At 40.1% G+C, this 17,120-nt stretch overlaps 1 protein-coding gene and 1 long non-coding RNA gene across 3 annotated transcripts in view; one reads left to right on the forward strand and one right to left on the reverse strand.

Moving 5' to 3' along the window:
• Positions 1–17,120, reverse strand: part of LOC101281825 (probable G-protein coupled receptor 141) — a 186,816-nt gene that overhangs the window by 23,056 nt on the left and 146,640 nt on the right. The gene's annotated exons all lie outside the window — the stretch shown is intronic.
• The window catches only part of LOC125965492 (uncharacterized), a 105,427-nt gene that overhangs the window by 18,234 nt on the left and 70,073 nt on the right, over positions 1–17,120 (forward strand). For both annotated transcript variants that reach the window (XR_007479430.1, XR_007479431.1), the window contains one exon: positions 15,510–15,580. This is a non-coding gene — a long non-coding RNA (uncharacterized LOC125965492). The remainder of the gene's footprint in view (positions 1–15,509; positions 15,581–17,120) is intronic.

The raw sequence follows: 17,120 nt of genomic DNA on the forward strand, positions 1-17,120 counted from the left end.
TAGTCAAAATTTGGAAAATAGTCTATTAGGCCCTACAGAATTTAAGCCCTCTTCCCTCACACTCTCTTTCTTTGATCTTATCTCCTATAACTCTCCCTTCCACTGGTATATTCCAACTAAACATAATAACTCCTTGCTTTCCCTCAAACATCCCTGGCATGTTCCCACCTCAGGGCCTTTGCACATGAAGTTTCCTCTTCAGGATGTTCTTTCCCCACATATCTGCACAACTTGCACCTTCACCCCCTTCACATCTCTGATCAAAGGTACTTCACTGATTCCTTTCCTCCATATTTAAAATGTCAACACTTGACCACTTCCACCCAGCACAGCTTTTCCTCTTTTTCTACTTTATTATTCTCCACAGCATTTATCACCAACATACCATGTTTTCATTGTTTGTCTTCTTGCTCCCTCCACTATGATTCAAACTCCTTGAGGACAAGAAATTCTGTTTTGTTCACTTTTATACCTCCAGCACTGGGGACACAGCTTCGCACATAATACCTTCTTAATAAATAACTGTTGAATGGATGAAACCAAACGTACTAAAAGTTCTCATGGGGTGGTGGAGGGGGGGAATCCAGATACTCTATAAAAGAACTTAAGAAAAATCAGCATCAGACTTCTGACATAGTGAATGCTGAAGAAAAAAATCTAAATGGTTCTGAAAGATGATTTTGAATTTAGAAGTCTGCTTTCAACCAAACCACCACTTGAGATGGAGACAAAAGGAAAGATATACATGAACGCTCAGAAAGTTTACCTCTCTCAGATCTTCCTTGAACTATTAATGTTTGTTCTAGTAACATGAAAAAGTTACATGGGATACCAAAATAAAGTAGTCGGGGAATGACATCAGCATCACACTGATGTGAGAAGCTCTCTTTGTTCTTCCCCTTCAATCTGCAACCAGTAAAACATCCACAACTCAACAAAGGTGCCCCTGCCCAACACACCAGGGTGCTGGGGAATTCCACATATCTGTACATCTAAAAGTGGATGCATTGGAACAAATAGAGGAGGTAGAACCAGAAAAACAGTAGAGGTAACACCTGCAATCCCAGGTCACCAGTCACAGCAGCTGAGCCCAGAGTCCCAGAGAACTCAGTAGCAGCAGAGGAGGAGGTACAAACAACTCTGGCCTCCCAGCCACCTCCCAGCCACAGCCATGGATAAATGGGCAGCAGTGTGGTGGGTGGCCTGTGACCCTATCCTGCCAACTGCAGAGGAACCCACAACTCCAGCCCCTCTGCCCTCTGTGTGCAGCAGCAGAGCCTGTGAACCTGACAGCACCAGACATGGCAGAGGTGCCTGCACCACCCCAGCTCCCCATCACCTTCCGCTCTCCCGTGGTGAGGGAGTGTGCAAATCAGGAGATCCTGAGCTTAGTGGAAGAGCCTACCATTCCGGTGCCCCAGGCAGTGATGCCAGTGACATGGGCAGCAGCAAGGTACCAGTGATGCTGGAGGCACAAGCAGTGATAATGAGGGCTGTGGGCCACATCTCTGACAGGCAGTGAAGGGCAGAAAGTGCCAATTCTCAAATATAACCAGAGGCAGCTCAAGTAAGAGAAACCAGAAACTCATGCTATAGTGCCAACTACTGGAAAGCAAAAGAAAGGCCTTTAATTTCTAACCTGTTGAATTCTTAGAGACAAGTGAAAAAACAAAACAAAAAACAACTTTACCTAAAGAAGAAAGTTGTGCAATACTTCAGATGCGCCAGCAAAGGAAGAAGTCATCAAGCACCACAGTAACATGGTACTACAAAAAGAAAATGACAGTTCTCCGGAAGCCAAACTTAAAGTCACAAAATATTGTGATCTAACTGATAGGAGAATTCCAAAAAGCTATCATGAGGAAACTCAACGTGCTACAAGGAAAATCAGAAAGGCAGTTTAGTGAGCTCAGGAATAAAACTAGTAAACAGAAGCAATACTTTACCAAGGAGATTGAAACTCTAAAAAAATAACCAAACAAATTCTGGGGCTAAAGACCTCAATAAATGAGATAAAGAATGCATTAGAAAGCATTCTAAACAGAGCAGACCATACAGAAGAGGTAATCAGTGAGCTCAAAGATAGAAATCTAGAAATGATACAGATAGAAGAGGAAAGAAAATCAAGATCCCCCAAAATGAAGAAACTCTATAAGAAGTATCCGACTCTTTTAGGAAGGGAAACATTAAGGTGATGGGTATCTCAGAAGAGGGAGAAGGGAACAGAGAGTTTATTTAAAGAAACAATAGCTGAGAACTTTCCAAACCTGGGGAAGGAACTGGATATACACAACTGTGAAGCTAAGAGAACATCTAATTACCTCAATGCAAAAAGACCTTCTCCAAGACACAATATATTAAAACTATCAAAAGTCAATGACAGGGCTTCCCTGGTGGCGCAGTGGTTGAGAGTCCGCCTGCTGATGCAGGGGACATGGGTTCGTGCCCCGGTCCGGGAAGATCCCACGTGCCGTGGAGCGGCGGGGCCCGTGAGCCATGGCCGCCGAGCCTGTGCGTCCGGAGCCTGTGCTCCGCAACGGGAGAGGCCACAACAGTGAGAGGCCCGCGTACCACCAAAAAAAAAAAAAAAAAAAAAATCAATGACAAAGAATTTTAAAGGCAACCAGGAGAAAAAGGATTGTATCCTACAAAGAAACCCCTTTTAGGCAATCAGCAGATTTTTCAGCAGAAACTCTACAGGCTGGGAGGGAATGGGATGACATTCTCAAAATGCTGAAAGATAAAACTGTCATCCAAGAATACTCTATTCAGCGAAGTTGTCATTCAGGTACAAAGGAGAAATAAAGACTTTCCCAGACGAACAAAAGCTAAGGGAGTTCATCAGTAAAGACACAGTTTGTAAAAAACGTTGAAAGGAGCTTCTCTACCAGAAACAAAAGGTAAAAATACACAGAACTTTGAGTAAGGTGATAAATAGACAGACAGGATAAAAAAATTGCAACTCTATATCAGCATATGTTCTTGAACACTTTATTAAAGCATAAAGGTTAAAAGGAAGAGAAGCAGAAAATAATAACTATAGCTACTTCAATTTGGTAAAAAAAAAAAGCAAAAACTCATAAAAAGGGATAATTTGAGACAACAAAAACACAAAAGGGGAAGAGGAAAAGGATGGATCTCATGTAGGTAAATGAAGATAAGATACTATCAGCAGAAATGGACTATTTTATCCATGAGACGTTTTATATAAACTTACAGCGACTATAAAACATAAGTCTAGAGCAGAGACACAAAACAGAAAAAAGAGGAAACCAAGAAAAACATTATAAAAAACACCAAACCAAAATGGCAGATGGAAGCACAAGGAAAAAGAAACAATGGAGATATAGAGCAACCAGAAAATGAAAGATAAAATGAAGAGACTGAAAAACATGCTACTGAACAATTATTGGGTCAAAGAGGAAATCAAAAGAGAAATCAAATAATATCTGAAGACAAGTGTAAGTGAAAATATGACATATCAAAATCTGTGGGATACAGCAAAAGTGGTACCAACAGGGAAGTTTGTATAGCAATACAGGCCTACCTCCAGAAACAAGAAAAATCTCAAATAAACAATGTAACCTAAACTTACACCTAAAGGAACCAGAAAAAGAAGAACAAACCAGGCCCAAAGGCAGTTAGAAGGAAGGAAATATTAAAGATCAGAGTGGAAATAAGTAAAATAGAGACTAGAAAGACAGTAGAAATGATCAATCAAACTAAGAGCTGGTTCTTTGAAAACATAGACAAAATTAACAAACCTTTAGCTAGACAAATCTTTAGCTACGAAAAAAAGAGAGAAGTCTCTGATAAATAAAATCAGAAATGAAAGAGGAGAAATAACAACAAATACCACAGAAATACAAAGAATTATAAGAGAAAATTATAAACTGCTGTATGCCAACAAATTGGACAACCTAGAAGAAATGGACAAATTCTTAGAATTATACAACCTTGCAAGACTGAATCATGAAGAAATAGAAAACCTGAATAAACTGATCACAAATAAAGTGATTGAAATAATAATCAAAAACCTCCCAAAAAACAAAATCCAGGACCAGATGCCTTCACAGGTAAATTCTACCAAACATTTAAAGAAGATTTAATACCTACCCTTCTCAAACCCTTCCAAAAATTGAAGAGGAGGGAATGCTTCCTAACTTATTTTACGAGGTCAACATTACCCTGATACCAAAACCAGACAAAGCAACCCCATAAAAGAAAGTTACAAGCCCATATCTCTGGTGAACATAAATGCAAAAATCCTCAACAAAACATCAGCAAACTGAATACAGCAATACATGAAAAGGATCATATACCATGATCAAGTGGGATTTATTCCAGGGATGTAAGAATGTTTCAGCATCTACAAATCCATCAGTGTGATACACCACATTAACAAAATAAAGGATAAAAACCATAGGATCATCTCACTAGTGGTAAAAACCTGAAAGCTATTCCTCTAAAATCAGGAACAAGACAAGGATACCCACTCTTGCACTCTTATTCAACATAGTATTGGAAGTCCTAGCCAGAGCAATTAGGCAAGGAGAACATATAAAACTCATCCAGATTGGAAAAGAAGAAGTAAAACTGTCACTATTTGCAGATGACATGATTTTACATATAGAAAACCCTAAAAACTCAACCAAAAAAACTATTAGAAATAATAAATGAACACAGTAAAGTTACAGGGTACAAAATCAACATACAAAAATCTGTTGCATTTCTATACACTAACAATGAACTAGCAGAAAGAGAAATTAAGAAAACAATCCCTTTTACAATTGCAACAAAAAGAATAAAATGCCTAGAGATAAATCTATCCAATAAGGTGAAACACCTGTACACGGAAAATTATGACATTGTTGAAAGAAATTTAATAAGACACAAATAAATGGAAAGATTTCTGTGTTCATGGATTGGAAGAATTACCATTGTTAAAATGTCTATATTCCCTAAAACAATCTATATATTTAGTGCAATCCTTATTAAAATCCCAAGGACATTTTTCACAGAAATAGAACCAAAAATTCAAAAATTTATATGGAACCACAAAAGACCCAGAAAGCCAGAGAAACCTTAAGATGAAAGAACAAAACTGGAGGTAACACACTCCCTGATTTCATGCCATATTATAAAGCTATATTGATCAGAACAGCTACTAGGAGAAAAAACAGATACATAGATCAATGGAACAGAATTGAGAGCCCAGAAATATACCCACACATACATGGACAATTAATTACGAATAGAATATACATATGGAGAAAGGACAGTTTCTTCAATACATGGTGCTGGGAAAACTGGGCAGCTACATGCAAAAGAATGGAACTAGACCACTATCTCACACCATACACAAAAATCAACTCAAAATCGATATAAGACTTGAAGGTAAGACCTGAAATCATAAAACTCCTAGAAGAAAATATAGGCAGTACACTCTTTGACATTGGTCTTATCAATATCTTTCCAGATATATCTCCTCAGGCAAAGAAAACAAAAGCAAAAATAAACAAATGGGACTACATCAAACTGAAAAACTTCTGCACAGCAAAGGATGAAAAATGAAGACAACCCACCAAATGGGAGAAGATATTTATTGACAAAGGCAAAGAATTAATACAGAGGATCAATGGCTAAGTGGCTGCCTTAAGGTCGGGAGCAGAGTAATGAAGTATGACTCACAGTGGCTGCTGTGCCAGTAACTGGGAGCTTTGGGTGACCTGATCAGGCTCGTGATAAAAGGCCTGGTCCCTCGGACCTTATTCTTCATTCCTCTTTGCTTCCCATTCCATCCCTGGATCACTTCTCCTGCTGCACACTGAACAAAAGGGACTGTGGGTGACAGCTTCCTGATCATTCAATATCAGAAAACAAGTCCTACCCCAGTTATTTCTTCATAGTGCTTATCACTGTCATCTGACTTTCTCCTTGTCATCCTCCACACCCACATTTGGACCCTTCTGGAAAGAAAGGATCCATGAAAGCTGTATACTTTGCCACTGTGTCTGCAGGGCCAGAGGAACACCTATGCCAGGGATCAGAAGACAAAAATCACAAAATCTTAGCATTAGGGTGAAACCTAGAGCTTCTTGTGTCCATTTAAACTGAGGAAGACACTGCGGCCCACACAGGGACCTTCCTTACCTAACACAGCAATCACTAGCTTAATCTCAGCAATCCTGTTCCCGTCCAGAACTGTTCCCATGACACAGCACCATTATAGGAGGGCATCAGAGGCCTAGAGAGGTAAAAGGCAGCTTCTACATGGCAGAGCCATGCTCTAAGCCCACCCTCATATATACCTCTTCAAGAACACCAGATAGGAGCCACAATGAATATCCAGCCCCAGCTAGAAGAGGCAAAAACATGAGAAAGGTTGTGGACAAATGGCTTCCTTGACTTTGAGATACCTTTAGAACAAATTACATTTTGTTATTTCTGTTGGAAACAAATAGGGGCATTCACTTTAATCATTCTGGGAAAATCAAACAGCGTTTTATCCAAAATATTTTGAGAAAAGACTCTGGAATGACAGCTCCATGTTAAGAACCACCTCAGGGTAGCTAAAAAAAAATCTGTCTGAAAATATCAGAAGCAGGGTGGAAAACACAAAACAGAAATATCGGCTCTAAAGAAATCCATGTGAGGGACTTCCCTGGTGGTGCAGTGGTTAAGAATCTGCCTGCCAATGCAGGGGACACAGGTTCATGCCCTGGTCCAGGAAGATCCCACATGCCACAGAGCAACTAGGCCCGTGTACCACAACTACTGAGCCTGTGCTCTAGAGCCCGTGAGCTACAACTACTGAGCCCACGTGCCACAACTACTGAAGCCTGTGTGTCTAGAGCCCGAGCTCCGCAACAAGAGAAGTAACCTCAATGAGAAGCCCATGCACCATAATGAAGAGTAGCCCCCCTCTCCACAACTAGAGAAAGTCCACGCGCAGCAATAAACACCCAACACAGCCATAAATAAATAAATGAATAATTAAAAAAAAAAGAAATCCATTTGAAAGAATTATATGCCTAAGTAACATTAAACAGTCACCGCTCGCCTGTTTTTTCCTTGTGTTTGTACTCTTTCATGGTCATTTTCCTTTGCTTATACTATTTCTGAAGTTTGAAAGGAATCTCCTGGTTCTTCAACTAAAATAGCAAAAAAAAAAAAAAACCTTGTTTGGGCAATTTTAAGTACAGTTATAGATCTGCAGCCTCACGAATGAAAAAATTCAGTTTCAACAAACAACAGCATTCTGGATTTGAGCTATTATTTTTGCAATCACTTGAGGAGTTAAACCTTGTTCCCGACTTGATAATTTCTGGTGACCCATAAGGAAGTGAAAGCTGGGGTCAGAGCCCCACGAGGGTGAAACTCAGAGCCTTTGTGTTTGTACAGAGTAAGAGCCACACTGCCCTGCAAGCCACTCAGCACACTATTTCACCACCTACTTTCTCCAAAATAAGGAGCAATCTGTGAGTTCTTTCCATTCCCAGGGGCAGCTTTTCTCAGATATCGAGGTCTGTTGGTAGTAAATGTGAATTCTGACGCTCGCATATGTCCCTCACCTCCTTACTGGAAATCTTGCTCCGAAGAAATACCTAGTTGCCCAAGGATTGTGTGTTCTCAGAAAATGTTAAACCTGTGGGAGTGTGTTCCTGGAAATCCCCTATGCCCAAGGCTGTAATGGTCTTCTTGCCACCTTCATCACAGGACCTGGCCTCCTTAATCCACCCCAGCCCCAAAGACAGAAACAACCTGTCAGGTAACCAGTAAGGGAGGAGGGCTTCCTAGAGACAAAACTCGGTAGGCGGCCATGCTAGTAACTTCCTCGCCTCTAAGCTTGCATATAGCCCAATGAAGAATTGAAACTTAACAAAGTCAGGATAGAATATCACTAAAGAGGCTGCTTTTCACATTTTCATTTCACATGATTCACGCTGAGTATGTTTCATCAAGAGTATCACAAGTAGGCTTTCTTCTTTTCAGCACCACTCTGACCATTTTTGGTGCTTAACTATCTACTTGTTCATCTTCTCCATTTTTTTTCCTTCATAATAACTACAATGGTTTTGTTTCCTTTACTTTTCTCGGTGTTTCTATGTTTTATTTTCCTTTACTTTTCTCGGTGTTTCTATGTTTTATTTTGTTACAGAAAGAGGCAACAAAACTAAAGAAAAATTAGATGAACAGAATTTTTCCACTCTCTTGAATATTTTAGTATATTTTCTGCTAGTATCTTTCTATTCATCTATGTTAGTGAGATAGATATAATTACATTGTACCTCAATTTTCAACCCATATTTTTCACTAGTGATATATTGAAGGACTTAGCCTTGAAGCTTCTGTACTTATTTTTTTTTTTTTTTGAACGGGGGAAGTTGGAGTGGGGAGCTCAGAAAGGGGCTACAGGCAGTGTCTGTGGGGAAGGTCAGGGGCCCCTGCTCACCCTTCCTTGGTGACAGTGACTCTCAGAGGGTGGCCGGCTCTCCACTTCTTTTTTTTTTAAAGAAGATGTTGGGGGTAGGAGTTTATTAATTAATTTATTTATTTTTGGCTGTGTTGGGTCTTCGTTTCTGTGCGAGGGCTTTCTCTAGTTGTGGCGAGTGGGGGTCACTCTTCATCGCGGTGCACGGGCCTCTCACTCTCGTGGCCTCTCTTGTTACGGAGCACAGGCTCCAGACGCACAGGCTCAGTAGGTGTGGCTCACGGGCCTAGTTGCTCCGCGACATGTGGGATCCTCCCAGACCAGGGCTCAAACCCATGTCCCCTGCATTAGCAGGCAGATTCTCAACCACTGCGCCACCAGGGAAGCCCCAAGCTTCTGTACTTTTAAATAACATCCCATCAAGTGGTCATCTTCAAATGCTATTGAACCAAATATTCAGCAATGGGACATTTCCAACTTACTGTTGTTATAAATAACTCTATGATAAACATTTTTGTGAATTAAGTGTTTTACATATTTTGGATTATTTCCAGAAGCTGGCATCCAAGAAAAGAGTGGTTGTATGACATGAAAATATTTATGGATCTAGATTTACAGTGCCAAATTGTTTTACATTGACGGATACAAAATATTCATTTAAAGTAAAAAGTTTCTTCCTGCTTTCTAATTTAAGCTGTTACTCTCAAGCAGGTTTTTAAAAATACTTTATCTAAATGACTCCAATCAGCCAGCAATCGTTATTAGTTGTTCTTATGGGCAGAATACTGAAATGAGCAAAACGAGGAACTATGGGTAAAATGCTGTCCTCAAGTAACTCATTGCCCCTTGAAACCATACCCTCAGCCCTCAGCAAGCTAAGCCAACAACGAAAGAAAAGTATTCCAGAAGTTCTACAGGTATTCTCCTGTTCAAATCCTGTCTTTGCTTCACATCTAAATAGAGCTCTGGAAAAATCACTGACCTCTGTCTTGGAGCTCAATTTAATCTGCCAACAAGTCAAGATGCCACTGCCAACAGAACATCTAGGGAGGACTGGGAATGGGAAATTACTTTAGAGAATGTTGAGTCTCTTTATTAAGGGAAAGATGACTTTTCATTTGAGAACTCACCAACATCTATGGTTGGAAGGCACCATACCTCCAAGGCGAATGTGAAATATCTTAGAGCAGTAAGGCTTTCCACAAGTCAAAGCTACTGAGAAATTAGCAAGGCAAATCTGCTGAGGCTCCCCCTTCTCTCATCTTCAGTCCCAGGTGCCTCTGGGTCTGTGCTTTCTCATCAACAATGGACATGTTGATTCTAGCACAATTTGTTGATAACAGAGCTGCCATGTTCTCAGTTCTTCCTCATTTTGGAAATGTCACATATGTTACTTATAATCCTCCCAAGAAGTCTAGGATCTGGGTATTTTTATCCTTAATGAAGAAACTGAGGCTCTGAAAAGCTCAGAAACTTTCCCAGGTTCACTCAGCTAACTAGTGGCAGCACTGAATCCCAAATGCTGAGTGCCAGTTCACAGAGTTGCAGCAGTACGGAAGTCTTCCTCCTGTGAAAAAAAGTGGACATTCCATCCTGCTGCAGCCCTGCTTTCCTCTGAGGTGGGGATTCTCCTAGATAGTTGGTCCTTGTTTCTCCACTGCACTTGTTTACACATCTATGACCAGTTACCAGGGTATTTAAAGGCAGTTAATTTGAATACTAGCAGAAGACTTGGAGAAGTAATTAAATAGGCCCACTTGGTATTCTCTAAAGCCAATAAATGTTTGAGAAGTGGTTCATCAGGTTGCACGATAATAGAAAAACAAAACCACATTAAAGTTTAATTACCAAAATTTGATTTGTCCTGAAGATAGAGTCCTGAGCCCCTTTCTTAATTCCTTTTCACTTCTTGAACTGTAAGTCCATAATTCCCCCTTTTTGTGATTGGAAATCACACTCAGAGATGGTTAAAGTGAGCCTGACTAGCTGCTCAACCCCAGATGAATCTAGCCCAGGGAGAGCCATGTCTAGCTATCGATGGACACGAGGGGCTGCTCTATGTAAGTGCCTGCTGCCCGGTGCCCAGGGATCCCTGATGAGCATCTGGGACACAGTCTTCTCCTAAGAATGTCAGGCTGGAGTCATACCACACCTCTCCTCTGACTGCTTTTTGCCTAGTTCCGGGTTTTGCTTTCCAGCCCCCTCTTGGTCTTGAGTTTCTCTGAACCCAAAAAACATCTTCACATTCTGCTGCTTCTGTCTTTCACTCCATGCCCTCGCATTAATTTAGATGTGTCCCTCCCAGGACCAGCGAGCCCCTCAAATATTGACTCCAGCCTGGCTCTAAAGTTCTTTAGGGACTCCTTCCTCTGTTATTCATTTTGGCCCCTATTTCCAAGGGCTGCTCCTGCTTCCCTTCATCGTTGCATTATTTCTAATGGAATCTCTGGAAGAATTCAAGCTTTGCCTTATGCTCTTATTCCCTCACCTCTTTCCTTCAAAGTTTATCCCCTATCCCATCCCACAGGGGCTAAAGTAAGTTCTTGCAGAAATCCCAGCATAGGAGGAAGTGCCACTTATCTCCTCAGTTTCCCATCTAATTCTCAGCTCTCCCCACTCCTTTGTTTTTGATTTGCTACCCAGCTGCCTCTGAACTGCATATTCTAACCACAGTCAAGGTGAATTCTAAGCTAAGATAATTTAGTCCCTTCTTACAAAAATGACTCATGACTCTCAGATATGTGTGGCAAAGGGTACGTTTCAATATTTTCTAAGAGAGGAAACTAAGTTGCTAGGAGCATTTTGGTCCTCTGTACAGGAAAAGAGGACCATTTTGTCCATTATTAAACACAGGGTGAGATCCATGTCAGAAGTTAAAATGGGTAGAAGAAGCAACGAACCATTAATGCCCGATGAAAGAAGAGGTGCCAGATATTCAAACATGGTTTGGAAAACTTCTTGGCAGATTGTTGTACAGAAAACTCATCACTGAATCTGATGGTAAGATAAGATGACCAATCCTGAGATTCCATAATTTAACAAAGACAGGGCTTTTGCAGTCCTATCTTAACTCCATCTCTTAGCTCACCCAGACTTCCGCTTTAGGCTCAGACAACAGAACTGCCTTGTGATGGTCTGATTACCAGACAGCCAAAGGCATTTCTTTCTTGGCTCTGATTCACCCTCAGCTTCTGAAAGCTACCAAATACCAGTATCAGTAGCTTCTCTGGATTCTGGCCACAGAATTATTCTTAAGATAGAATACTCAAAAAGGACTTGGACTTTCAAGTTCCAAGAATGGCCAACAGTGAAAAGCATTCACTGGAGATCAAAAACCTGTGTCATTGACTTGTCCTCAATATTTTTCCCCTGGATGATGGTTTTTCATCTCAGGTGACATGCTAGTATTGTGGCTAATATTTCTATATTCATTTATTTAAGCTACAGCTATGTACAATGAAAGTAGAAATGCCTTGCCTTTCCCATGTTTTCTGAGTAAGATGGTGTAGTGGGGTTGAATGGTGGCCAGCACCCAGAAAGATATGTTCAATTATTAATCCCAGAAACCTATAAATGTGACCTTATTTGGAAAAAGAATCCTCGTGGATGTAATTAAATTAGGGATCTCAAGATGAGATCATCCTGGATTATCCATGTGGACCCTAAATCCAATGACAAGTGTCCTTTAAAGAGACACACAGGGGCTTCCCTGGTGGCGCAGTGATTAAGAATCTGCCTGCCAATGCAGGGGACACAGGTTTGAGCCCTGGTCGGGGAAGATCCCACATGCCGCGGAGCAACTAAGTCCGCGCACCACAACTACTGAGCCTGTGCTCTAGAGCCTACAAGCCACAACTACTGAGCCTGTGTACCACAACTTCTGAAGCCCGCGTTTCCTAGAGCCCATGCTCCGCAACAAAGAGAAGCCACCGCAATGAGAAGCCCGTGCACCACAACGAAGAGTAGCCCCTGCTTGCCGCAACTAGAGAAAGCCCGCGCACAGCAATGAAGACCCAAAGCAGCCAAAAGTAAATTACTTAATTAATTATTTTTTTAAAAAAGACACACAGAAGAGAGATACACAGAGAGAAGAGAAGGTTGTGTGAAGACAGGCAGAGATTGGACTTTATGCAGCCACAGGCTAAGGAATGCCTGGAGCCTCTAAGAAGCTGGAAGAGGCAAGGAATGATTTTCCCATAGACCCTTCAAGGGGAGTGCGGCCCTATGAGTCTTTGATTTTAGACTTCTAGCTTCCAACCTGTGTTAGAATAAATTTCTATTGTTTTAAGCCACTAAGATTGTGATGATTTGCTATGTTACCCCCAGGAAACTAATACAGGTGCATATTAGTTTGGTGTTTACATTAATACCAGCAGAAGAAAGTCTGAATTGTGGCAGAACCTCTGAGTCTGTAATGTCAGAACCCCCCAGATTTGTGTGAACATTTTCAAGTACAAATTGGCTGTGTTCCATACCACTGGCTTCGCAGATTGCAGAAGGAAGTTAAGAACATCTGATGAAACTCCTCATTTACAAATAGTAAAACAGACTCTTCATGCCTCTATATTGCACCCCCTCAAAACACACACACACACACACACACACCCCACGTATCAGGGAAGTCTAAAATAAAAGAGTATGAATCTGAGCTCTGCTTGAGTTATGTATCTTCAAATTCCATGCTGTGGGTGGACATCCAAAACTTTAAAAAATTCCCTAAGGTCCTATGAGTCAGAGATATCTTCATATTCTCTACCAGCCTTGAGACCTCAGAAGAGCCAAGATTTACGTGGATGAGGTGCCAGTTGGCAAATGTCCTGTTTCCTTTGCCTACTGGTGGCTCTTTCAAGAAGTTCCCTGAATGGGTGTCACTCTTATTGCCTCAAATCAGACTCACCAGTGGAAAAGCCTTTCTAACCCACATTTTCCCTAAAGTTTCTATTTTATCCAGAATTATCATTCACTTTCTTCATATCATTTAATACAATGTCTGTTAATGTATCTGTTAATTTGTATATTGATTGACCATTTTCCTCACTAGGCAAGAATCTCCATAAAGACAGTGACCATGACTATTTAGTCCATCACTATTATGATGCAAGGTCCATAGTAAACACTAAATATTTTGTTGATTATTTGTTGAATTTAAGACTTCTAATCTCCCTTACTAGGTATAAACTTTTTAATGGTGGAAACTTTCAATATAATTGATGTATTTTATCCCTGAGAGAAAAAAGGAATACATTGCAAAGCTATGAGACCAGGGGATCCATTTCCTGGTGTATTTATTGTCTTTGAATAATTATATTTAAGATGCATATGTTTTCCCAAGAGATATGTAAAGATTATATAGTAATGAATGAGGGACACAAAGTAAAAGGAGACACAGGCCTGCCCTCAAGCAGCTTATATTCTAGTGTAGGGGGCAGATGCATGTAGTAGAAATACATGCAGGTGGAATGAGATATTGCTTTGAGGGCACAGTGGTGGGGGGAGAACAAGCTGCACTGGGAGAAGGGAGAATCCAGGAGGGCCTCACAGGAGAGGCTGCTTTTGAAATGGAACTGAAGGATGGAAAGGATTTTGCAGGCAGAAAGAGAGTAGATGAAAGGAGGAAGAGACTGGAAATGTCAAGGGATGGAACAGCATGAACCACAAAGAACAGACAACAAACTTTGAAGGGTTTGTTAAGGAGCAACATGGTCCTCTCCATTATGGGCTGAATGTGTCAACCAGCAAACACACAACCTCCATAGATCTTGATGATCTAGTCCTGGTTGTTCAGAGATGTCCTCAATGCATTTAACTTTTGGAGAGAAGGGTGGTGACAGTAAGAGATATGTCTGTATTTCTCTTTTCTTGTTTTGTTTTAGACCATATGCTTTAGACTAGAGGAAAGAAGTGTAGCTTTTCCCTTTCGTAGATTTGGAAGCAGCTTCTCATTCTTCTCACAAAGCCTCAGTCCACATTTTCTGCAGCCACATTCCCTGCTGACAGTTATTATGTGTTATAAAAATGATGTAAATTTTAATCTTAGTCAGAGACACACACAATTAGGAAGACCTGTCTGTAATCAGAAATAGCCATGGTTTACACATGGCCTTGCTCCACTGTGATAATATCCATCATGGAAAATTGAGGGTCTTTGGCTAGGGAACCTTCCACATATCTTCCTGGGCACCTTATATAGAGCTGGGTCCTAATAAATGCTCACAGCACCCTTGGCCCTGTGGGAGACACTTTATGCAGTCTGTAAGGGAAAATAATGCTCAGATACAAAGAGTTTGAGTTGAAAACCTAGCTGAAAGTTCAGCAACATTATGTCCTCTTTTATAACAAATGAGATACAAGTAGATAAAGTTGAAACTTCATTCAGAAATAGAAATTCTTAAGGGAATCATGTAAACTGAAAGAAAAACATGCTTTGCAGTACACGGATTCCTGAGCAACAGAACTAACTCACCTGAGAATACAGAAGTTACCACTTTCAGCCAACAAGAAATGATACTTTTGATCACACGCTAATTTATTTTTTTACCATTCTTATTGAAAAAACAGATCCAAGTAAAACAGTGAAATAGGATAATTTTTGTTCTTTAGGGTGCTACATTTTATACTAAAGGCCTGGATATTACTTCCTCCAGTCTCTGTCCATCCTATTCCCTAACAAATCTTATTTTTTTCCTGGGTCCTAATTTCTCTCAGCAACATATTATACATGGCCCCAAAAAAGTAGTCCTTTATGCTCTAAGTCATCTTTCATTTCCTTTAAGAATTTTCCATTATTCCTCTCCAAGGAATCTTTCCCACCCTAATACTTAGTTGTACCAGTTTTGTTTCACATCATTTCAAGGTGTCATTATAGTCATTAATTTAGCTTCTCCCTCTCTATAATGAAATATAGACACCCATGGCAGGAACTGTGTCTAATTCTTTTCAGTTTCCCCCATAGTTCTTAGCAAGACTGTTGTCTACAGGGTTAATTGAAAGAATGAATGATTTGTAGACAGATGTGTTTGCCTGCCTCCTCAGGCTCCGTTTCTGCCTTCCTCAAAGCCCATCATTTCCATTTCAGGATCTATGTCATTCTCAAGAAGTTGACTCCATGCCTCAGCTTCAAAGATGGGATTCTATACTTGGGTTAAGGTAAACTGAGTAGTACATTTCATCCCCCATCTTATACATAACTGCAATTATTGGTTCAAGATGGACATACGACCTCAGATGGTCCAGTCAGAAAGAATTTCAGGACTCTTTCTGGGAATGCTGGGCAAAGGCAAATCCTCTTGTTTTGTTGTTTTTGGCTGTGCCACGTGGCTTGCAGGATCTTAGTTCCCCGACCAGGGATTGAACCTGTGCCCCTGCAGTGGAATCTCTGAGTCCTAACCACTGGACTATCAGGGAATTCCCCAAATTCTCTTGTTTTTACTAAGTAGAGTATATTTAGACTTAGAAGTGTTGCAGTCATTTCACTACCATAACAGAAATCAGCATACATTAGGCTCATGATGCTCGTTAGTGATAGCTTGTCAGTAGACATTTAGGTATCTGGTATATGAAATACGTTCTAATAGAAAAAAAACAACAAAAAAATAGGAGACAAAATCCCCTATCAAGTTTTGAACCACTAAAATCTGATAATTAAAGAAGTTAAAGTTTTATCCAGTTTGCATTCATAAAATGCTATTACAGTATTTCCTCATCTGTAATATGGAACCAATAATGAGGTAAATTATGTAAAGCACTCAGCATGGGCCTGGACACTGAGCAGCCACTCCATAAATCTCAATAGTTTCCCTTTCTTTTCTTCCCCATCTAGAGGTCTTTGTCAAAAAACAACAAAAAAAAAAACAGTAAAACCCTGAAATATATCAATAACCTGAAATTCTTATAGTAGCATGTTCTGAAGAATTCCGAAAAAAGATAAATAATACTCAGGAACGAAACTTCATCTTCCAACTTTCATGAGGATACAACTAACCCATACCAGGACTCATATTTTTGAGACTCCTAGTGCTTGAGACACTGATTAATGGGAAGCCATTGCAAAGAACTTACATCCTGTTTCTACACAACATAGTAACAAACCATGGTGTAATAGTACTTGCTACACAAATGGCAGGTTAAAACACAAAGAAAAATAAACTCTCGATTTCTCAAATTAGACCTTTACAGTAAAAAGTATTCATTGGAAAATAAGGATAATGTAAAGGTATAAACTTCAGTTTGATTTATTCAAGGTTATTTGGATAAATTCGAGTTTGCTTCTTTTTTGATTGTCCTTTACCTTGAATTGCCTAAGAAGTTGGGTAACCAGCAGTTAGTTACCAAGAGTTCTAAGTTATTAAAAAAATCCTATTACAAACATAATGCTCTAGAATCTAGTAGACTGTAAGCCTGCATAGTAATTATCTTCTACCAACTTACCTTTTATTTTGTTGTAATGTGAGGAAAACCCACTCTATTACTATTCCTGAAATATTTTAGAGCCTTATAGGAAAATACAGTCCTTTGGAGTCAAGTTAACCTATTAGTTCCATTAGCAAAACTGTAGACTATCACTTTCTTGATTACCATGATTAAATGTAGTAATTTAAAGGATATGTATAGGAGAAAAACAGCCTGAGCCTGGATCCTAGCTCTGCCACTTATTGGCTGTGTACATCTCTTCACTTTAAAATATTAC

This window comes from Orcinus orca, chromosome 9 (genome assembly GCF_937001465.1).
Source record: "Orcinus orca chromosome 9, mOrcOrc1.1, whole genome shotgun sequence".
Lineage (NCBI taxonomy): Eukaryota > Metazoa > Chordata > Mammalia > Artiodactyla > Delphinidae > Orcinus > Orcinus orca.